Here is a 24,587-nt window from a genome sequence, read left to right as displayed (position 1 = left end):
GTTGGTTGCTGGATTAGTTGATTGATTGGTGCTTGGTTGATTGGTTGCTTTACTTGATTGATTGGTTGTGGTTATTTAGTTGATTGGTTGCTTGATTGGTTGGTCATTTCGTTAATTGGTAAGTTGTTTAGTTGATTGGTTAATTAGTTGGTTGGTTACTTGATTGGTTAGTTGGTTGCTTGATTGGTTGGTTAGTTGGTTGCTTGATTGGTTGGTTAGTTGGTTGCTTGATTACTTGGTTGATTATTTGGTTGATTGCTGCTTGATTTATTAGTTGGTAGTATGGTTGATTGGTTGGTTGCTTAACAGTTTGATTGATTAGTTAGTAAGCTGGTTAGTTGATTAGTTGTTTTGTTGGCTGCTTGGTTGATTGATTAATAAGTTGATTGCTAGATTGGTTGGTTATTTAGTTGATTGGTTGTTTGATTGGTTGATTAGCTGGTTGGTTGCTTGATTGCTTGGTTGATTGGTAGCTTGCTTGAATTGAATCAATCAACCAACCAACTAATCAACCAATGAAGCAACCAAAAAAACAAATAATCAACTAACCAGCAGACCAAAAAATCAAGCAACCAATAAATCAACCATTTAAGCAAGCTACCAATTAACTAACCAACCAATAAAACAATTAGGCATTCAAGCGATCTACCAACCAACCATTCAACCAATTAACAAATCAACCAACCAACCACCCAATTATTCAACCATTCAAGCAAGCTGCCAATTAACCAACCAACTATTCAAACAACCTAGCAATCCACCAGCCTGTCAACCAACCAATGAAACAACAAACTAATCAAACAGCCTACTAATCAATCAAGTAACCCAATCAACTTTTCAAGCAACCAACATAAAAACCATTCAAGCAACCAACAAAACAATCAATCAACCTTTCAAGAAAGCTACCAATAAACTAAATTGGGCAACCATCCTATTAAACAACCATCCTATCAAGCATCTTACCAATCTACCAAGCAACCAATCATTCAACCATTCAAGCAAGCTACCAATCAATTGAAAAATAAATCAAGCAACCAATTAACCTATCAAGCAACTAACCAACCAATTAGGCAACCAACCAATCAAACAACTAACCAATCAAGCAAACAATCATTCAAGACCACTTCCAATCAATCAAGCAACCATTAACCAATCAAGCAACTAACGAATCAAACAAGCTATCAATCAACCAACTAACTTATCAAGCAAATAATCATTTCACCAACTAACAAATCAATCAATCAACCAACCAACTAACCAATCAACCATTCAAGCAACCAACAAAACAACTAATCAACTAACAAGCCGACCAACCAAATAACCCACCAATTAAGCAACCAATTAATCAAGCAGCCAACCAATTAACCAACTAACAAATCAAGCAACCAACCAATCAAGGGACTCACCATTCTACCATTCAAGCAAGCTACGATCAATCAAGAAACCAACCAACTAATAAAGCAATCAAGCAACTTAGCAATCAATTAGGCAACAAACCAATCAATTAATTTATCGAGCTGAGTCGATTGATGTATTATGTGGATTTCCGGATATCCTATTAAAAGTTCGTTTTTAAATGATCCTAAGATATGTATTCGTAATAATTAAGGGCCCTCCTTAGCCGTGCGGTAACACGCGGCTACAAAGCAAGACCATGCTGAGGGTGGCTGGGTTCGACTCCCGGTGCCGGTCTAGGTAATTTTCGGATTGGAAGTAATTTTCAGATTGGAAGCAATTCTCGTCCAAATATTTTATATTGTACGGGAAAACTTGCACAAATATGACCTGAACCTCCAAGCGGTCACTCCGCCGACAAAAGGGATTACGATCATCGTCGCCTTCTATCATATTTGTGTGTTTTTCTACCGAATTTGATTTGTAAAACATCTTCGTTAATAATTGTATACTTTTTTCTTTTGTCTCTTGGTTGATTATTTCAAAGAAAATCCGAATTCAGTAAAACGGTCCAGGTAAATCTGAGTAAACGAGCGTGATCGGGGGAGCGATCCAAGCCGGAGGCAGCGTTACAAAACATGTTTCTTCCTAGCAATAGTCTGAATGTGTGTTCTATTCTTACCCATCAAAAACAACAAAGAGAATGACACAATTCACACAAGGTTCTCAAAAATCGGAGATCCATTCTTGCGTACAATCCACCTACACCATACACACAGCCGCTTCCGCTGTCGTTGCTGGTGGGGGCAGGGTTCTCCGCCGATTGGCGTTCGTGATACTCCTGGAAGCAGGGCGCAATGCACAAGTTCGTCTGGCACTCGGGGCAGTGGTACTTGGGTTTTTGTCGCAGTATCCTCCTTGTGTTCCAGCAGAAATTGTAACCCAGCGCGGGACCCTCCCGTACCACCGGACAGTGGCTAGACCGTTGGCTGTGCAGGCCGGGTATTTCCTTCGATCGGCTGCTCATCTGTATGAGAAGATAGATCAATTCACATTTAAGTACAAAACAAAGGTAAATTTTGATTCAGGAAATGTTAACACTTACCAAAGGAGATGAAGCAGACCGCGACAATTCGTCGCCTTTTATGCGAATTGAACTCGTCGTTGATTGTGTTGTTTCACATGTTCTTGCAAGATATGGCTGCTGAGATACGGTGAGATGATGTCCACCGTGTGAACGATCCGTGGGTGCTGATGCGCTTCCAGTGGAGACGATACGGCCGGCGATGTTGGAATGATCGGTTCGGAAATTTGCCTTTCAAAATGATGGTGCGCCGGAATCGTCAATAGGTTTTGCGGGTACATTCGTTACGTCCAAGTGTCCAAGTCGGACCCGTACTGCTGACCGGAAGAGGATGAGTCACTTCCTTTCTTTATCCGCTGCTGGCGGATCAGTAGACGACCTCGTTTAATTAACGCTTCCGGAACGTTTTCCGATGAAAACAAAACCCATTCGTTCTGTGCGCGTGCAAGAGAAAGATGACTAAATGAAACTAAACGAACAACCAAGGTAATTGCACATTTTACGTGGCGTGCACCGATAAGGAGCATTGAAGATGCCGCTGAGATCCCGGTAAAGAACGGAAACTACTATCTTATTCTGGAAAAAACTATCTGCCTCGGTGCGGTTTCAGATTGCCCGTATTGACTCTGATCGTATCCAAAAACATCAGAGGTAAACAAAAATGAAAATGACAACTGTTGTCAAACTGACGTGGTTCGAATTGAGGGGCTTCTCAATGGTCGAGTGATTGTAATAATTGTAATCCGTCACTCCCCAGGGGTATATAGTGGTGCCCGGAAAAATGGCCACCCCTCCGTCTATGTATTCGTCAATGGTACGGGGACTAAGACTTGTTTTCTACTGCACAATAAACACAATATTTCAATTCCAATTTTTATTCTGTGATATCATACTTAATACACAGTATAAGAAAAGTCCAACCCCGTACTGTTTACCGTTTTTAATTAAATTGCCTCCAGAATTTAAGAGAAGAGTTTCTAAAATATCCTATGTATGTTTTCCCGTGCGAATTTTTTTTAAATATCATCTTTCTGCTTGAACCTTCTTCTTCGTGCAAATCAAAGCGCCAATAATTAACGTCGAAAATCACGCAACAATGCAATACATCTCATCTCGTTGAATATAATTTAACAATACAACACATGCCACTTACGCCGCTTGCGCATCCGACTGTTCTGACTTCGTGTGTTTATTGCTTAACCGGCAATGTTTACATCCAGCACCATGTTGCAGCACCATGTTTTTGGCTTCAGGCGAGTTGTTCGTGGATGACAGCCGTTTCATGGGAGTGCTTTTCGCCTGTCCCTGTCGTTTGCTTTTAGAGTTATGTGCCCCTGAAAGCGCTATGTAGTTTTGAAATTGGATTCCAACGGGATTCACCTTAATAGATTGAACCCTAAAGTCGGTAATAATTTTATCTACTGAAATCTCGGTAAAACGAAATGCTTCTAGATTGTCAAAAGTACCGATCAATCCCAGTACTTGCTATTCCTAAGTAGCCGTACGCATAAAACGATGCTTCAAATTAGATTTAAAGCTACATGTAAAGCTATGTATCAAATGCTTACCATCTTTTGGTGCAGTAATAATGCTATGCTGAAAAAAGCGAATTATCGTACTAGGGTAAAATGTCCAATAGTGGACCCCCAACCAATAGTGGACCCTCCAGACATTTTTTCATTATTACAGCACAATGGAAACATTTTGCTATGAAATTCCATCGGGAGAACCTACCTTACAGTCCTATGATTTGATTACATCCATTGAAAATGCTCTGGAAAGTAAAATTAGTTGATTTTTTACAATTCTATAAAAAATAAACACGAGAGTGTCCATTATAGGAATATTTTGGGGGGTCCATAATAGGGAAGAAGAACGTCCCGAAACGAAACATGAAAATCAAATGAAGTGTCGACTATAGGGAAGCAATTTCCTATTACGGACCCCCAGGGGGTCTACTATAGGGCAAATTTAGTCCAACTTTACAATGTTAATTCCAAAGAATAACGTCGAGTATTTGAGTGTTTTTTGTATGTATCGTGAACAGGAGATGCAGAGCTTGATATTAGATATGACGCGAAATTAATATTTTGAAAATTTCTCATCCTTATGCCAGGAAGAGCAAAATTTCGCTACTAGGGGGTCCACTATTGGGCATTTTACCCTATTAAAATGCAGAGATAATAGCTCCGTTGTATCGGGCCATTTTTTGCGTGCTTTCGATGAACTTTTGCGGTCGATTTTGCGATCAGCTGATCAACTGTTGATAATGAACATACAAACGATAACCACGTGGTCAATCTATCAAATTGTTTGATGGCATCAAAGACTGCTGTTAATACGCATATAATGCTAATGTAATGCCTAATCAATGCTTATAAACATTTGACCTTGCAGCATTATCGATGCTGATATGATGCTGTTTCAAAGCTTTGAAGCATTTGCACTGCTGCTGCAATGCTGTGAAGCACCAGTAATGCTGATTTAAAGCTTGAAATTAATGATTACGGTTACTTGGGTAATTTATAACACAGAGTATGACACAAGGTGTGACAGTGAAAATGTTTCACCAATGTACATACTATTATTTACATGACATGAAGCAGGCACAAGAAGGGGAGGTACCACGGGGATGACAAGCAACGCCATCTTTGTCACATCTTTTCTGAGCCACCAATACAAGTGCACTGCGAATGCAAGATAAACAATTCCGAGGATGAAAATGATATAAAACGAACAAAGGCATAGACAGTAACTTGTGCAAGTAATATTCCGAAGAATAGAGCAAATAAGTTGAACATTCTTATGTTTAAAGCATGGAATCGAGTGTAAAATAGTTTTAATTTATAGTTCATTAATTTTTCTTTCTATTTTCTCATGACTGTATCATGTTGGATTATTGAGTGGTATGGGCGTTTTCCCTCATATTCTCCTGTAAAAACGTTAACATTCAAAATTCGCGCACATACTAATGCAACATAAATAAGTATTGGGGTAATTTGACACTGGGGGATAAATTTATCCCCCAAAAAAGAACGAACAGGCAAACCTGTCAAAATCCATAGTAAAAAAATTGGATGTCGGTCCTCTGGGAGGTACACAGTGAGCAAGGTGGATCGATCAGTTGGAGGACGATTTGCGGACCCTCCGTAGGCAGCGGTATTGGCGACGTGCAGCCATGGCCCGAGCTGAATGGAAAAGACTTTTATGTACTGCATAGGCCACTCTGACCTTAGTCTGAGCAATCTTCTATATACATAAAAATGAATTTCTGTCTGTCTGACCCTTATGCTACGTTTTGACAGGGCAAGTGAATTGAACAACTCAGTTGAATTCAATTGACTTGCCAAAAGTTGAACATGTTCAACTTTCTTTTCGTTCAAGTGAATTGAATTAAGGTGTTTACACGTTCCATTCGCGTCCGATTCAAGCGACTTGCTCAATTCACTTGCCTTGTCTAAACGTAGCATTATAGACTCGGAAACTACTGAACCGATCGGCGTGAAAATTTACATGCAGAGGTTTTTGGGGTCGGGGAAGGTTCTTAAGATGGTTTGAAACCCCTCTCCCTTTTGGAAAGGGGGGCTCCCATACAAATGGAACACACATTTCTGCTTAACTCGAGAACTAATCAGAGAATAAATCAATTGTAGGCGAAACAAAGTTCGTCGGGTCTGCTAGTAAATAATAATGAAGCAGTTTTGCATTAAAAAATACAAGATCAAAGAAATTAAACAATGAGTGGAAGTACTAAATCTCTTTCTAAATCTTCTTTCTAATCTCTAAATACAGGTGAGAAACGGTGAAATAAGTGTTTCTCCTCATTAATTTGCAACAGAGGAAATAAAACGAGAAAAGAAAATGACCATCATATATAGATGACGATGATGACTTGCATCAAAACTGTTATGGCATGACAGCTTTGCATGCAATAAACACATGCAAGTAACTTGACAGAACTTGCATTAAATCAGTGTTGCAAATATTGTTAATCCGAAAATAAAAATGACGAATCTTAATACGAAATAATTTTTTTTTTCACTGGTGCCAAATGTAGTAGAAATGACCTTTCAAAGTTCCTGCAGGCGAACTTCCATCATGCAAAGGGTGTTCTGCTGTTATGAGTAGGAGATTCAACAAGGAGAAATTTAGTGTCGCACTAATTCAAGAGCCATGGCTCAATAAAGGGAAAATAAAGATGTTTAATGATGAGAAACGAAGTTCGCCTAGAACTGCTGTTTTAGTTGTTAAAACATTCAACTTTACTGCTTCGTCGTTTTAAAGTATTGCTGGAATTATTCCGTTATCCTACATATTTATAATGCTGGAAAGATCCCATTGTATTATCCACCGTGGCTTTTGTAAAGATGACACCAGCTAAGGCTTGTGCAATATTTTTCGATTCATCAGACATTTCAGTTATTCTTGCTGAACATCTTTGGATTTTAAACATCTTTGAATTTTAAATTAAAAATCATCCATAAAAGCATCTTCTTCGCACCGATCGTCAGATGCGGTCGTTGTCTCAGCTTCAACGATCGCATCAGAAATGATTAGACGCTTCAAGATCTTGTCCGCTTGCTCAATCAAAGTATCCCTGGTTGTCTTGACGAAAAATCCAACATAGGTAGTTTATCAATTACTTTACGGTAGGATTATTAAAAAAGCGTATTCTGATCAGCGTATTCTGAGCCTCTCTTTTGAATTTGTTCCTTGAGTGCATCGTATAAAGATTCCCCCAAACACACGCGACGCGACAGTCACGACGCGATTCTATCGCTTTGCGACAGCGATTCTGTCGCCGTTGGTATGGAAGCGTATATAGAAAATTGCCTGCAGCGACCCAACGATGGAATCGCGGCGACTAGTTGTCGCCGTCGCGGCGATGAAATCGCTTAGGTTTGGGGGAGCCTTAAATTGGCGGCAATTTATAAAGCTTGATTTGATAATTGCACCAATATAAATTAGAGCTCCACATTGGCTGCAGACAGAGTGCAGAATTCACGGCAGAAAAGTTCAACAGCAGCTTGAACAGGTTCAAGGGCTGGAATTATTTTACACATCGCCAAAATATCATCATAACTAAAGTTGAATTTGGATTGGATGTTATTGCAGCGTGCCTTGGTATCAGATACTAATACAAGTTTTTGCTTGCGTATTTATAAGAAAGGCTTTCACCCCAAGGCTGGCTCACCTCAGAACACTAATACAAGTTCTCTTCCGAATTCAGAGCGGATATATGTTTTCAGGCAGCACGGACTATGTCCAAGGGCTTGAAGATCCCCTCCCCCACCAGGCCATCTGCGAGTTGTGGGGCTTGCCTAGGATGTGGTGGGGTTTGAAAGTGGGCCCCGTTAAACTCCTATAAAAAGCTGCATGTATTCGCAAGTAGGTCCCACCAAAGCGACCGTGTGCCGCTCAAAGCGCACAACCCCAAGTCCTGGTGTCAGGTGGGACACAAAACAGACCTGACACGACAGCCCTCCGACGAGACAGGAGGTTTGCACAGGCCCAATAAGCCGCCTTTTCAAACAACTATTACGAATGACATAGAAGATAATACGACTCTATACAATCGGCAACGACCTAGCTAGGCGACGAATGAAGGATCACGATTGGAAGCTTGGAACATGGAATTGCAAGTCGCTAGGTTTCGCAGGTTGCGACAGGATGATTTACGATAATACTATGTTCGCACTAGGGCCTTGTAACATGTTATTCGGCTATTTTGATGAACTTTCTTTTGTCGATAATTTGAATAACATGTTATTCAGGCCATAGTGCGAACATAGTATAAACTACATTCCCGCAACTTCGATGTCGTGGCGCTGCATGAAATTTGCTGGACAGGACAGAAAGTGTTGAAAAGCGGGCATCGAGCGACTACCTTTAACCAAAGCTGTGCACCACCAACGAGCTGGGAACCGGCTTCATAGTGCTGGGAAAGATGCGCCAGCGTGTGATTGGGTGTGCAAGCTGAGGATAAAAAGAGGCCGTTTCTTCAACTATAGCATCATCAACGTGCACTGCCCACCAGAAGGGACACCCGACCCGACGACGAGAAAGAAGCGTTCTACGCACAGCTGGAGTAGACATACGATGGATGGTCACTGCGGGACGTTAAAATCGTCATCGGCGACATAAACGCACAGGTAGGAAGGGAGGAAATGTATAGACCGGTCATCGGATAACGGCTTACGATGCATAAACTTTGCAGCCTGCCGTGGAATGGTAGTCCGAAGCAGCTTCTTTCCCGCAAAAATATCCACAAGGTCACATGGAGGTCACCTAATCAAGATACGGAAAACCAAATCGACCACGTTCTAATCGACGATAAATTCTTCTCCGACATCACGAACGTCCGCACTAGACTGGCCCAGGAAACAAAACGTTGTCGAATTCCACGGGGCACCCCCCAGGATTGTGTCTTTGGGTGAGAAAATCAATATCTCAAAATTTCAGCTCAATCGCTTGTTGCATGAGCTGGCGCATTTGCTTTGAAGTTCGTATGGGGATTTCATCCAAAATATATAGGAAAATACACCTCCGTCAATCATCCGATCTGGAAATTGGTTCTGATTGCTCGATTGAGCTCAGAACTTCAAAAAGGGCAGTTGGTATATCACAGAACAATTTCACAGAAGATTGTATCACAGACAAACAGACATAACACATTGAACATTCACTCATCAAATTCATCGTCGTTCAAATACTAACGACATCTGTTGATTTCAGTTAGTTGGGTAAATCACGAACCAGATAGCGGTAGTGAGCAAACGTCGAACTAGAGCAAATCCGATGCGCGCGCCACAGGTGATCGATTGGCTAACTAATGATTATTTGAATTAACCAGTAAATCAGTGAACTATGGAAATTTGTCGAGTGTTATGTCTGTTTGTCTGTGATTATATGATGAATTAAATGAACTTTTATATAGTTTTCAGCTGATTGGATTCAATTAATAAATCCAAAAATACACAATCTAGCTTTTAATAAATCAGCCGAAAGCTAAGTGGCCTCTAATACCGGTATTTTCGGTACCCAAATTTGGCGTAATACCGGTATTACCAGTTTCGGTATTACTAGTTAGACCACCATGTCAGCAATAGTTCAGTAGTTCAATAGAATCTAGTTGACTTACAAATAAACTGGTTCCCTTCCTCTTTACTTGATTCCGTTTAGTCAACTACCCTATCTGTTGGTCAGCAGGTTTGTCGTTAAACGGCTACTGAAACATAATTTATCATTTATTGATCCTTATCCCAAGACTTTTTGAAAACTACTTACGATCTACAATGCCTGCTGGCACAGCGGATCAAACTAATTTGTCACCAGAAACCGAATTTATTATTTCGAATAATAGATTGTAGGTTCACCGCACAAATTAAATATAAGAATAAGAATTTTCAATATTGTTTAAATGTATTACTTATCATTTCATTTCTCTTTTCAGGATACGTGACAATTTACAATCAACAATTTACTCACTGGATTTCTTATCGCAAATTACCGAACTTTCCCCTGTTGATTTCAATAAACTGTAGGATTTTAATTCACAACAAACTGTATTTTGCTTTTCGCTAATCACGAACTAATTTGGCATTCGAAAGCGATGGCGAACTGTTGTTTTTATTTTCCTTTAAATACTTCCTACCGTTTCTTCTATTACCAATGTATTTTCTTTTATATTTCTACCACTAATGCTACGCGCGAGCTGTCATGTTGCTCGTTATACTGTGGGCAGACATACACTGAACTGGTCATGCACGTAATATTTACCTGAAAAATCAGGTGAACTTTGGAAAACAAGAATCAGATAATCATCATGTGATGAACGTACAATTTATCAATGCGAAGATAATTTTTACCGGATTGTAAGGTGAAATTTAAGTGAATTTTGGGTAGATTCTATCGTTGATCATGGTAAGAAAAATTGGATTGTGTTTTGATCTATCAAGATGGCGATTTCAGTAAAACAGAGTAAAACGGTCGGACGATTTGTGATCTGCGGATAATCTTTTTGAGTTGTTCTGGGTAAGTGCAAGTGCTTAAAGTATTATCAAACAAGCGTTCACAAAGAGTTATATCTTATTTCAGATTATCTGAATCTCGTACAAATCTAATATGTTATACGAAACAACGCACGGATATGAATCGTAAGTATTGCTATATTTTGCTTCCTAATTAATAACTAATAATTTGTTTTTTCCACATGTAAAATAACTACAGTGCTCAATCAACGGGATACGACGGTTATTGAAAACAGTGAAATGCTATCATGGATTAATATACTCTCCCTCTTGTTCTCCCTAGTGCTACTGTAACTGTAACGCTCACTGTGGTGCTTATATATGTAAATAAAATGATTTATATTTAAACGCCAATAAAATGTTTTATACCGTCATTCATTTGTATAGTCTTTACAACTAATAAAATAGCTAGCGTAGTAAACAAATTTCACCAAAAAATCATTTAAAATTTACTAAAACAAACGCTAAAATGTATCTGAAATTCACGTAACATCTACGAAAAAAATATTTCAGTGTCATCTGCACATAATGTGAATGTTACGTGAAAATCAGGTACATTATACCTGAATCACTTAACCTGAATTTGGTTTTCAGATTCACGTAAATTTCACCTGAAAAGACTAGTGGAAAATATCTACGTGTCTTTTCAGGTGAATGTTACGTGAACATTATTTACAGTGTACCGTTGTAAATGCGTTGTACGCCTCAAATTGTAGGGGTGATCGGGGCAATATGGGCCACCTAAGGAAATCGTTCCGAAAAGCGCTGAAAAGCTCAAAAAAGCATCGTTCAAATTTAGTTGACTTATACTAGAGAATGTCACCTTTCATATTACGTCGATGAATGACGAAAAATGCGTTTGGAAATTGTTGGAATGCACTTTTGAAAATGTATTGATTTCAATGTGTGTTCCCGACTATACGGGGCAGTATGAGCCACTATTTGGGGCAGTACGGGCCACCCTTCCAAAACCTTTATTTAGGCGAAAGAAGTATCGTAATATGGAAGAATATGATATTCCTACAACAGTTGTGAGTATTCCATACCAAATAAAATGAAAAAACTGCACAACAGCGATCTGAACTGATTTGCCACTCTTCATCGTTTGAACAGCCACATTTCAATTGGTCAATGGTAATTTTTTCTGTTTCTATCGCAGTAATGCGCTGTTGTAATTTTTCTGTAATGAATCTTACATATATGATAATATTCTTGTAGGAGAAGTGCACCGGTTTTGGCCAACTTATGTAGTGCCTAATTTGGCCAACCCTGGAAAATACATATTTTTCCAGAATAATCGATCAGTTGAAAGCAGCGTTGAACCGTGAGGGATGTATCGTTTGATGGAACTAATAAAACTCTCGCAAATTGCTTTATTTTTGGAGTTATTCGCAAAACTGGCCAAATTAGGAACATGGCCAAAACCGGTACAGTTTCCCTATTTGAATACTGAAATTTGAACTTGTTCGCATTTCAAGGCCAGATATCTTGTTCTATGCAGGTATGCCCATATTGCCCCATAGAGACTGGTTTTGGGAAAAAAAAGTTTTATGATAAATTCAGATTTGTATCAATATAAACATGTGTGCACAATATTCAATTATAATATATCTTTTGATTGTGGTGTATTTTTGACCTGTATTTTAATCAGTTTTGTGTCAAAACCTTATTTATAAACTTGAAATCTTATAATAATTTTGCCTATGCAGTGAAAATTTACATTTTCAAGTATATTTTCATGTTTGAATTGAATTTTAATGCGGTTTTCACGTTGATGCATATGTGGAGCATCCTCTTGAAGATCATATAACTTTTACTTGATAAAACTTGTCAATAAGCTCAAAATGAGGGTGGCTTATATTGCCGCGTATGTTCATATTGCCCCTACTGCCCCTATGTCTGTCACCATTTACAACGCTAGAACCACGGAAGCAACGCGATACCTGCGTGGTTTCTGTACCATCATCGTACAGCGTTGTATGTCTCTCTCCATCCACAACGATGAAATCGAATAGGAATCATGCGCTACAACCGTTGTACCCGTACCAACCTCGATGTGCGTTGTACCAGCGTTGTTCTGATTGAATCTCGCATTTTCAGAAAAAAAAAGCTTTCTTTCTCATTTGATTACTTTTGGTTAGATTACAGATATAAATTTGATTCATTGGATTTTAAAATATTCAAGTTTATTTTGAAAATTTTCGAATCGCGTATATATTTATTTATATTTCAAACAAACTGGCATATATGTGTTCATATACATATGTGATAATGAGGAGTTTTGCACTCGTTTCATAGATAAACAAATACTAGAAAACTTCTATACCATATAATAAATGGAAGATTTTTAATCTATAATCCAAATTAATGACTATGTATAGTCAAGTAGAGAAAAAGAAAAAACACAAGAAATATGGACGATTTAAATAGCCTGAGTTTTTCTGACTCTCCAGACCATTCCTAACAAAATTCCATGCATGAAAATATGATGAATCTAAAATATAGAAAGTATCATTGCTTACAGAAATATATTTCCAATTCTTCATTTTCTTTTTGTAAAGCGATCATAGAATCGAGACATATTTTTAACTCAAGCATGTACTATTAGTACTCATGAACACTATTGGAACTCATGAAATTCCTGAATCTTCAAAATAATTCTTTGCATAAGGGAAAATGAAATGTTCAAATAACTGTAACGAGACATAAACAAGATCCCAGTTAATACTCTCAAGCGTCCACAATGTAAGTTGGACTGAAAGTCTATAAATATTTTGTATAGCCTGATATAACGATCCTTGCTAGTTTGAATCCTCTACGTTATCCTGAGTTAAGGTAAGCTATATAGCAAGAAGAATTTGTAGAATGCCGGAAGTAATTCTGGACTTCCCTTGAAGGTTAATGTACATTAATCACATCCATTGATAAACACGATGATAAAGTTTAAAAAAGTAAAGTACGTAAAGTACTTTATGAACCTTCCCAAACACAATTGAGATTATTCAGCCCAGAGAAATATCATTTCAGTGTCATATGATTGGATTGCTAGTAACTATATTTTAATAATATATTCCAAAATTTTCACAAAGAGTAATATCCCGTCTGACCAACTTATAGGATCATTGAAGTTTTTGAAGAAATAGCTTTTGGAAAAGGCTATAAATAAATAATTCTCATAATACCTAAATCACATTTCTCAACACTGCTCAAATCCAGAATATTCGAGTGATGAAAGAAAATCAATTCACGCTATAAAGAAAATTCCTTAAAACTTGAGAAATAAGTACATTTCTATACATTTGCCGATACATTTACAATGAAGCTTATATAAAAGCAAAATTTCTAGAGGAACTTTTGTCGGAATTTTCTGTAGAAATTATATGAAGAAGTTTCGAAGATATTCATAAGCAATCCCCCGAGAAGCTCCTGAGTGAATTCCCGGAGAAATTCCATGAGGGAGTCTGGGAAGGTGTTTCTGGGTAAATTCCTGGACAATTCTCGGAGGAATCTGAAGAAATTTTCTTAGAATTATCAAAAGACCTGATAAAATTTCCGAAAGAATCCTTGGGGCATTTTTACGGAGACTTTTTATTTTTTTTGGGATGGCATTTCAAAGGAATTTCAGGAGGAATTTCTTGAAAATCTTTTGAAACATTCCTAGAGAAAATTCTGAAGGGTTTCATTAAGGAGGTATTTCTGAATGTATTGCTGGAGGAATTTTCCAAAGGAATTCTTGAAGGATATCCGGATAAACTCCTGGATTAGTTTTGGAAGAAGTTTCGGAGTTATTAACGGAAGAATTGCTGGAGATTTTTTGGAAGAAGTCCATTAACAAATTCACGAATTAATAACTTGACCAATTATCCCGAGAATATATAAATCAAATATTCTTTATATTATATTCTTTTACAAAATACATTGCTTTGAGATCTAACTTCATCATAAATCAGAGACGGTTCATGAATGTATTAATATCGTTATTTCAATTAGTTGTAGATGCGTTCGTCTTTGAAACGTATATCAACGATTCATGGTGATTCATATCATTATTCTTTTTCAGAAATGATTTAGTGTAATTGAATATCGACTAAATTATTTCCTTTTGCATAAATAACTTTGATAGAGTTTGACGATGATTGGTCAATAATAATAAATAATCAGCTATGGGCCTTTTTAGGAAGCAAATTCGGTTAGCTGATCAAAATTATATTATTAACTGATAGGAAGCCTAAATCTTTTGTTTCGCATTTTCTTAACTGTCTCTAATTTGACAAATAGAAAGTAATTTTGGTTTTACAAAAAAGGATTATATTCCATCAATGATATTTCCATCAGCTGATCAAAATGCGAACCAATTTTTTTCTTCGCTGCCCTTTATCGAAGTTCGGCACAGCCATAATTTATACCATGCTTTGATTTTTTAACAGTGAATTATATTTGCGGTACTTGAATGAAATTTACCCAGCATTTTTTATAACTTTCTTATATATAATTTTCACATCATTTGCAAAATCTTGATTTTCAGAACAGTATTTTCAGTATAAATGCGTACTTCCCACAGCGATATATGGTTCACTCTTGTTGTGTATTTCTCTCTATTTTGTGTGGCCGAAATGAGAGCATGGTGGTGTTTGACAGTTTCTAATTGAATAGCTGGAGAGTTTCCAATCAGAAACAAAACCTACAGGATAACAATGAAAAAACAACACAAATAAATGCCAACAACCATACTCGCATCAGCCGAAATCTACCCGTAGGGGAAGGTGGGTAGACTTGATCCCCGGGGAGACTTGATCACCCCCTGTTTTATCGAGAACTAAATTAGTTTTGTTTTAGCGTATTTTTAATATAGATCCTCTAAACAAATGACCTTTATGTGGTGAGTTATTTTTTGGATTGACAACCTTATTCATTCTGCAGGGCGATTTATATGTTTCGACCTTCCCAAAGATTTTTTTATTGGCCACGCAAAATTTGAACTACTTTTCATAACAATGACCGAATGCTTTCGTTTTTTCACAGCACAAAGCCATAAATATGCTTAATGATCTGTACTGATGAAAATGTCAAAATTCCATCAAAGTTTTAGGATATTTGGATTTGAAGTTATTGCCTCAATATGGGGACACTTGATCCCCCATTAGTCACCCATACAAAAATTTGGCGAAAAAATTCAAAAAAATTTAAACCTGTATTCAGGCTTCTAATTTTTTGTAGATTTGACAGATGTGATGAAGTTTTGGCAGGAAAAAATATTTATTGCGTAGATATCATAAAAAGGGGATCAAGTCTCCCCAAATTTTAAAATTGCATGTGCTGTCGAATTCAATAAAAAAAATCGTTCATGTATACGCACAGCAATTCAAAAATTCTGTATATTTTGAAGGAAAAATATTTAAAAAATCTGAGGACACCTTTCTAATTTTATCAAAGCAAGTTCTTGGAGAGGGATCAATTTCCCCCGAAAATTCGAAAAGTCGATTTTTGACAGCACTCCAAAAAACGATTGTGTATCAATAACAATAATAATTTAAGGACTGTCATACATCAGTAAAGTTAAATACTATATTTCTTAGAGAGTTTGTGTGGAAATCGCGTATGTTTATTTATTTTTGGCTGTGGTACATCGGAAATCAGAAAAGCGGATCAAGTCTACCCAGTCTCCCCTACTGAAGGTTGTTCTCTCTTCGCTTTTCTTCCTATTCTCTCAGGTAAGAACAAAATGTATGTCTGTCACCATGCTCTGTACACTTACAGCGCTGTACGCTTACAGCGCATTTACAACGGTATGTCTGCCCCTAGTATTATGCTGTAACCATGGCTGTTAATGCGTCGTCGTAACACCCCAGCCCGTAAATTCTGGTTTTTCCGGATTTACCGAATCTTCAACGCCGCTAGATTCAGCACACGACCGATACTCTCGTCCGCCATTTTGATCCTTCCGTCCGAACCCTTCATCACTGCCACCACAATGCCTCATCTCCAGAACTTCCGGTCTCCACGCGGTAGATGAGCTGCCCACGATCTCTTCACCTTCCCGATGGATGACATCCATCTTCTCCATCTCGTTATTCGCTCGGCGAAAGCAAGTGGCATTGTAGGAAAAAATTTGGCATGGCTTTCCAAACTTGCTGCGGAAACGAGCGTATCCGACACGACTCGGTTGCAGGGTTACTGGAAATCGCATCAAGTATCTCGCATTCACTCATACTTTGCGAACGGAATCGGAAAAGAACGATAAATGATGCATCCCGAATGAACCGCACAAAATACATCTTCCCAAAGCAGACGAGTGAATCCTGTATGAATATGTTTCGTATTTATTCGTACTGCATTAGCTTCGGGTTTGATTCATTACCATGTGGTGAGTGACTCCGGTGTGTGCAAAAGTGTTGTACTGTTCGTACTGCTTTTGCATCGGCCTCGATTTATCTCCAGCAGGATTTGGAGATTTGCGATCGGATGCGATGATGAATGGCGATGAGTGGTGATGATGATAGAAAAATTGAATCATCGCAGTCCGCCGGCAAACATTGCAACGGACAGCAAGCGATGCCGGTGGAGAATAATATACCTACCTAGGTATGGGAGGTATGGAGCGAGGTTCAAATGATATCGCTGCTCGTCGTAGTTCACCATAGATTACTTATAGCATGACAAATTGAGCATTATTTAATTATTGCTATATGCCTACGTGTTTATGTAAGTTTCTATTGATATTGTTATGCGAATATATTTAATACTGGTAAACATGGCTTAGCATTTCTTATGAAGAACAAAAACAGAGTGTGCTATGCATCATCTTACCACATTGGTTTATGTGATTAGCACTGTTCAAAGAATTTATTCATTATAATGCATTGAAGAAGTTTTGAATTGGTGTAAAACATTACCCAAGATTTCATCGTGATAGCAAAAATTCATTTTCCAATAGGTTTTCGATATGTTGGCATCAATCGGAAGTCTTAGATTTCTAAAATAGGGCGCGGAGTGCTTCTTCCAATTTGTCTTCAGGGAACCTGTACTAAAACGGTGGTGCTGTTTGAAAGAGATGGCGCCACAACATTTAAAGTATAATTAATTTCCTTGTTTGGACAAATCACCCATTTTCACCATGCGTAGTTCTCACCAACTACGCATCTCATCGATATAAAATACGGATAAAAAATGCTTGGAATATTTAATAGGTTTCAGTTCAAAACAATAAAAGAGCTTTCATTATGTCTCCATACTAAACTCTAGTTATTTACTTTAAATCTCTTCAAGGCTGTTCTCCACCTCGTGTGTGTGGAAGGAACATAGAAAATCTACTATATTGAACAGCAGATACAGCTAGTGTTTATGCTGAAGCTGAACCACATTGATACAAATATGCAACAACATAACACCATCTGTCACCTGGTAATGTATATTTGCAGTTATACCATTATGTGTAGTAGGCCTCAGCAGAATTTTTACTAGAATGCAACTGACGACGTTCTATAGTGACAGTCTTATGAGACATTCAAAGACTTTTTTACTCAAGTCAAATATCGGTAGCGAACCAACATGTATTCCTCAAATAACTTAACCTGCATCCTACAAAATGATTTCCGCTCATTTTTTGAGGCGGAACAGGACAATGTTTTGAGGTAGCCTTCACAAAACCAAGTTTTGTAAGAACAGATAAGAACCATTATTATGGAAGTAAGTGTAGTCTGCAATTCAATAATTTATCGGCGCTAGTGTATATGCACTGATGGAGCTAGGGCGTGATGGGGCACGTGACCCACCAAATTAAATGTTTATTCTGAAATTTGATTATATACGCAATTTTGATAATATTTCCGAAGGAATGTCTTAAAAAATTTGTAAAAAAAAATCTTCAAATTATTTTCTGAAGAAATTCCTGTAATTTCCAAGAAATTTTTGGAACAATTCATCAAGAAGTTTTCTGGAGTTTCACCAAATACAAATACTAAATTAATTGAAAGAATAAAAAAAAGAAATTTCAGAAAGGATTCCTAAATAAATTTTCATCGAAACTCCTATACTGCCCCACTCACATAACAATAAAATTTCACTTTTCATCACTTTTGAGTTAATCCAACCCAGAACTTAATAATAAAACATGATGTGGACTTAATTGATATGAGAGATAAAAGAACAGGCAAATATATAAAAAAAAATACACCGAAATATCCTTAAAATATCAAGATATGCTATGAATAAGAACTAATGGCACATGATATTGATCACTTATTACAAATAGCATAACTTGTGATAATATCAATATTTTGCACTAAAATATCATGAGAAGATATTTTAATGCAAAATATTGATATTATCGTCTGATCTTTTATCTCTTCACACTAAGTTTTTCTTTCTCGAGCTCGGCAAAATCGGGCACCGCTGTACCTCAGTAAATTTCAGAACTGAAATTCGGCAGAAAAATTGGTTTATTACTGATTTTCGGCAAAATATTTACCGTATCTCAGCAACTGAAACGTCACTTTTACTGAGATCTCAGCAAAAATCATGTTTGCTGAAAATCGGCGGTGCCCACCTCGGGAAAATAAACAAAAAATGCTGAGATCTCGGCGAAAAAAATTAAGTGTGTTATATCAATCATGTCCATATCTTATTGTGCTATCCTATCAACATTTGATATTATCGAACTATTATCGTCTACTCGGGAATGGATAGTGTTGATCTTGTATGTCCAAAAATACAAAGTCATGTGAACCAAACACTGTTTAACCCTAACTAAATTGTTTCACGGTAATCTATCGAATGATGAACTACTCAGCAAAATTTTAATAACATCTAATGTAAAACATCATTATTAGATTTTTTTAAACATTATATGAAACATGCGATTTGAAACATCGATGGCTATTATATCTGTATGCGACAAAAACGGCATGAGACTGGCATATATGCGAATGGGGGAAGTATATTAATTTCATAGAAATTTCTTAACGAATTGCAATATTTTACAAAGATATTTCCGAATTTTTTGAAGGATTTTTCAAAGAAATTCCCAAAAGAAGTTCCAAAGAAATTCGTAAAGAAATTTCTAAAGTAAATTCCAGAATTTCCAAAGTTATCGTAGACATCGCGGAGGGCTTTCCCTGTAGGAGTTTTTATAGAATTCTTGGAGAAAATTAAAAATGTCGAGAAATCCTTCGTCGAAAACATTAAATATTTGGCAGCCACTTAGCTTCGGACGGCGGAACTAAACATGACATAAGAGCACGGATCAAGAAGACTAGGGCTGTTTTTGCGAGTTTACAGAACATATAAAGATCCAATCAGATTAGCCAACGCACTAAATTTAAAATATTTCCGAATCTAAAGTGAAATCTGTGTTTTTATACGCCAGTGAGACTTGATGTGTATTGAAGTTACTGGTGCACCACCATTACCATTACCAGAACTCTGGCTCCGCCAATGTGTATAGGGTGAATGGGGTAAATGATGTATAGAGCAAATGATGTACAATCAATCTATAGTATCATTAGCAATCTAGAAATTTTGTTCGAGCCTCCTTTCTGTTCTCTGTGTTATAAGTAAGCATATGCGGTATTTCGAAAAATTTCGTTTCAGGTGGTTCGAAACGAAATTCCGCGGAATTTCGCGGAATTTTAGCATGGCGAAATCTGATTTCTTGATTTCGTTTCGTTTCGTAAAATTACAAAAATTTCGCTAAAAAAACTAACTTCTAACGAAATTTAACGGAATTCCGCGGAATTTCGAAACAAATTTTAACTTAAACCATACTTCATATTATCAAAAATTTTGGCTGCGCCGCTAAACATAATCGTAAAGTTGTTTTCAAAACTTTAGGTTATACAATATTACTACATAACCTCATTCTTAGTCGACAAATTCGTATGTAGTTTTCTTCTATATGAATGCGGAAACGATCATGTGAATGCTGGTCATAGTCCGGGAGAACGTGAAGTGAAAAAAATCTACCTCGCGTAGCAGAAATTTGTTTAACCAGTGTGCAATCGATCGTCTTGATGCTGATCACGCCAACTAGTGTGGAAGAACGTGAAGTGATAAAACTAATGTCTGCATCGAAGAGCACAAAATTATTTAGTGCGGGATCGATCGTGTTGTAGAAGATTATTAAGCGAAACACATTGATCTTGCGTTGGATTGATTTAAAACACAGTTTTCATCTTCTTGTTTTCAAAAATAACTTCCTAATACATATGTTGTCGCTTACCAAGAGGTTTCACACTAATTACCTTCTCAACTAACCAACGATTCCTTTCGCATAGCGCTCACGGAGATGCAGAGCATTCCTTGGTCTCTTATAACAATGAGTGTTAAACTAATTGTCCTCTCCTAATCCTAAATTTTATAGTCAAAATTTTATAGCACGTGACCAGCATCATTATTGGTCATGAATTGGAAACACCGAAGCAAGTATACAATAAGCATAACGAAACCATGATTTGGTGCCCTCTTTTATTATAAAAATGGGAAAATTTGGCAACAATTTGGCAATTTGAAATGCATCAACATTAAAATTAGAATGTTTAGTGGTTCAAAGATGCTTTAAACATCATTCAATACTGTGAAGGGAACAAGAACTTTTGTTCCTGAAGTTCATTTGAATTGCAGAATGTCCATTTGTTTCCATTGGTGATACTTTTTTTTAATTATTTCACAAGTTATTTAAGCGACCTTCCAGAGCCGTGCTGGAAGTTCATTAAAAATGTTAAGGTTTTTTTTCAGAGCCTACGCACTGCCGGGTCTAGTTGGGTCAATAAAATCCAGCTCTGAAATGCGTCGGTCGATTATCGGAATCGTTATCGGACCTATTCGCGCCAAGGAAAATCGAATTCCGGAGTGGGTCTGACGGTGTTTTTAAACCAGTTCTGGACCTAACAGAGGTAATAAAATTTCACTCTGGGGTGAGATGGTTGAAGGTCAGAGTTTCTAACGGATCTAGTCGAATCAGGGAAAACCATTTTTTGGAGTGGCTTTGTTGGTGGCCGGGAGTTGCCATTGAACCTATTTGGATCAAGTAAAATGTAGTGTCAAGTAAAATACAGTGTACCACTGAACCCAGTTAGGACAAATTAAATCTAAAATAACTGTATGGTGTGTAGATTGATTGGTGGTCGAAATCACTAACGGATCTGTTTGGATCAAGGAAACTTAACTCAGGACTGTGTCTGTCGATAGTTTGAAGTCACTTCCTGTACATATTTGTGTTGATAAAATTCAGCAGTGGGTTGTTCAATGGTCGGAATTGCGTTCACCTCAGGACCAATATACATTTGATTATAATAAGAAGAAATAAAAAAAAAACAAAAAACGGGAAATTTACCTGAACTATAAATTACACAAAATTCATACCACTACTTCCGGATATAAGAACAAAAGGCACTTCTAAATTTAGTCAATCGGTTTATTATGAATGTAACCTTTTAAAGATGTCCACTTAAAAAAGCTGAATAAATTCAAACCAATGAATTTGAGTGTGAATTGTCCTTTTTTAGTTAATTAAGTTATTTATTTATCTCATATATTATTCATTGTATAGCGTCCTACAGAGTTACCCAATAATCGGACCACAATACAATAAAGTTTTAAAGCTTAGCAAAGCTGCTAGTTTCGGATAATCCTTTTGAATTGCGAAAGCTCCATAAAAATGTCCACTTCGTTGTAGCCCTCGTTGTAAGTCTGGCATAAACGAGAAAGAGGTGCAGGTTTGTGCTTGATCTAGGGATGTAGAATGGATCCAACTGACGTAGACCATGTGTGGGAAACCAAAACTGGAATTCACTAGTAATGCTGCAGTGAATAGAACCATGTACAAGTCGATGAAGCGTAGACATATCAAGGACGCGCCGACGATCAGTTAATGATATGATCTACATGCGACTTATTCTTCTCTGATATGGTTCATAAGTGTAATAGAATTTTCTATACAAAAAACGCTTGAATGTATGCTGCACTGCTTCAATAAGTTCTACATTTCGCGAATAGTCACTGCTATCAAACATTATGGCTCCGGAAATCCCTCGGTGGCCCTAATATGTAATAGCTAAAATTTTAACCTGGCCAACCGCACGCTACGGCGCTGTATGTAAGGAACATTGCAGATTTGTGGGCATTTCTAGATCTTCGCATGGAATTTGCAAAAATAAAATCCAGAACGGGTTGAAAGATCATTAACATTGCTGGAAGTTCTTTACTTAAGATTGCTTTTAGCGCTTTTAGCTTATACTGACCATAAAAGCTGTTCTCATATGTCAAGGACACACAGAAAATAGAAATCACGTTAATAAAGATTTAAAAGAAAAGAACACAGACAATAGCTCAGTTTGTCGAGCTGATTGTATATAAGACTATGGGTCTGTTGAATTCAATCGGAAATACATATCTTCGTACATTTTAGGAAGGTGTACAGGATTCTTCTAGTGAGCAAATGTATGCTATATATGTAGACGAAGAATAAGAAGGAATACATTTTGGCTGATACGCTATTTCAAATGTTGGTCTAGTAATATTAATTCTCTCTCTGTGTATACGTCTGGCAGATGTGGATACATAATTGAGTATCCCACTAAATAAAAAATAAATCCAAGCATTCATTTTCTAATTTTGATTAAGTCAGTACTTAGTCCACGCTGAATAGAAAATATGAAGTATGCTTTAGCATAACTACATAATTCTTAAGTGAACTAAAGTTTTAAACAAAATTTGAATCCGTAGGTATATGAAAAATCCCACAATTTCTTTATTTTTATATACTTACTGATATAAAACTGATATAAAATTGATCAGATTCGGGAGCACACGGTCCACAATGAATTTCTTTGAAAGCGGAACAAATACTGGGGTATTGTCTTATTGCCAATGGTATATGCGGCGAGAATGTGGCGATTTATCACAGATTGCCTTTTCTGTTATTGTAACTCTTCTGGTCGCAAAACAGTTATTCGACTTCGAAAAAGTGAAATCAGAATTGCGTACATAATGTAAAAACAATTTAATAAAAATTCCGCGGAAAAAAAATTAAAATTTCGTTTCGTTTCGAAAAATTTCGAATTAAATGAACCTTGATTTCGTATCGTTTCGAAGTATCGAAAGAAATCTTTATTTCGTTTCGATCCGAATCAACATAGACATTTTAAATTTCGTTTCGTTTCGTTTCGTTAGGAAAAAGTGTGTTATCGCATACCCTTAGTTATAAGGTACCGTCTTCGAGGGAAACAGTGGTTCAAATGGTGATGAGAATGGGTCACTGTTTCAGCTACATAAAATTGAAGATTAGATTTAGTGTATCTGAGAACAAGAAAACTGAATTATAAGAGACCTTTTTGAACAATTTTTTCCGACCTCCAGACTGTCGGCGAGGACGCTGGCTCATTCTCACCCCAGACCCATTGTCACCCCTGACGACGGTATGCATTAATCCAATTTTTCCATGATACTTATTCTCGGAGTCGAGTGAATAAAATATCACAAATATGAAATTCGGAACAAAAAATTCACACGTATACTATCAGTGATGAACTTTATAATTATTTAAAAATCACTTTAATAAAGAATAACAAATCTAGTAGCTATATTTTATATCTAGTAACACTCCAGATGAATTTAAGCCATTAAAATTGAAATGTCAATGTCAATTTTTTTTACAAATAGGTCGTAAGTTTCGAGTGAAAGAAGGGTTTTCAGTTGTAATTCCCCAGCCAACACAAAGTCATATATGATAGCGAATACGTATACAAGGTGGAGGCGATATAGGCGCATTTCTCCATTTGACTGCATGCAAAGTGTACGTATATGGCCTCCACTTTGTACACTTATTCGCTATGATATACGATCTTGTGTTTGCTGGGTCGTTAAAAAAACGACAAAGATATACTTTTTCCCATTGGTATTAATTATTTTGTATCTCCTGTGTTAGATTATAAGGTGTTTAGCGTGAAAAATGCGTTGCTTTTCTTGTACATATATTTAATTTTGGATTTTCGACGAAATTGCGTTTTTTTAGTTTTGTATTCATTGTGACAAATATTTTCACATTATATTTCGAGTGGAAAATTAGTAGGAATGCAACTAAA

The 24,587-nt window shown here is 37.0% G+C and overlaps 2 protein-coding genes across 2 annotated transcripts in view; both read right to left on the bottom strand.

Annotated features, from left to right (window-relative positions):
* The window catches only part of LOC134227299 (mucin-2-like), a 69,763-nt gene extending 59,925 nt beyond the window's left edge, over positions 1-9,838 (bottom strand). The window contains exon 1 of the mRNA XM_062708673.1: positions 9,767-9,838. The gene's annotated coding sequence lies outside the window, so the exon portion shown is untranslated. The remainder of the gene's footprint in view (positions 1-9,766) is intronic.
* The window catches only part of LOC134227300 (uncharacterized), a 43,393-nt gene extending 33,279 nt beyond the window's left edge, over positions 1-10,114 (bottom strand). The window contains exon 1 of the mRNA XM_062708679.1: positions 9,968-10,114. The gene's annotated coding sequence lies outside the window, so the exon portion shown is untranslated. The remainder of the gene's footprint in view (positions 1-9,967) is intronic.
* Positions 10,115-24,587: the final 14,473 nt, after the last annotated feature.

This window comes from Armigeres subalbatus, chromosome 3 (assembly GCF_024139115.2).
Source record: "Armigeres subalbatus isolate Guangzhou_Male chromosome 3, GZ_Asu_2, whole genome shotgun sequence".
NCBI classification, from domain to species: Eukaryota; Metazoa; Arthropoda; class Insecta; order Diptera; family Culicidae; genus Armigeres; species Armigeres subalbatus.
This window is presented reverse-complemented; position numbering and strand designations above follow the sequence as displayed.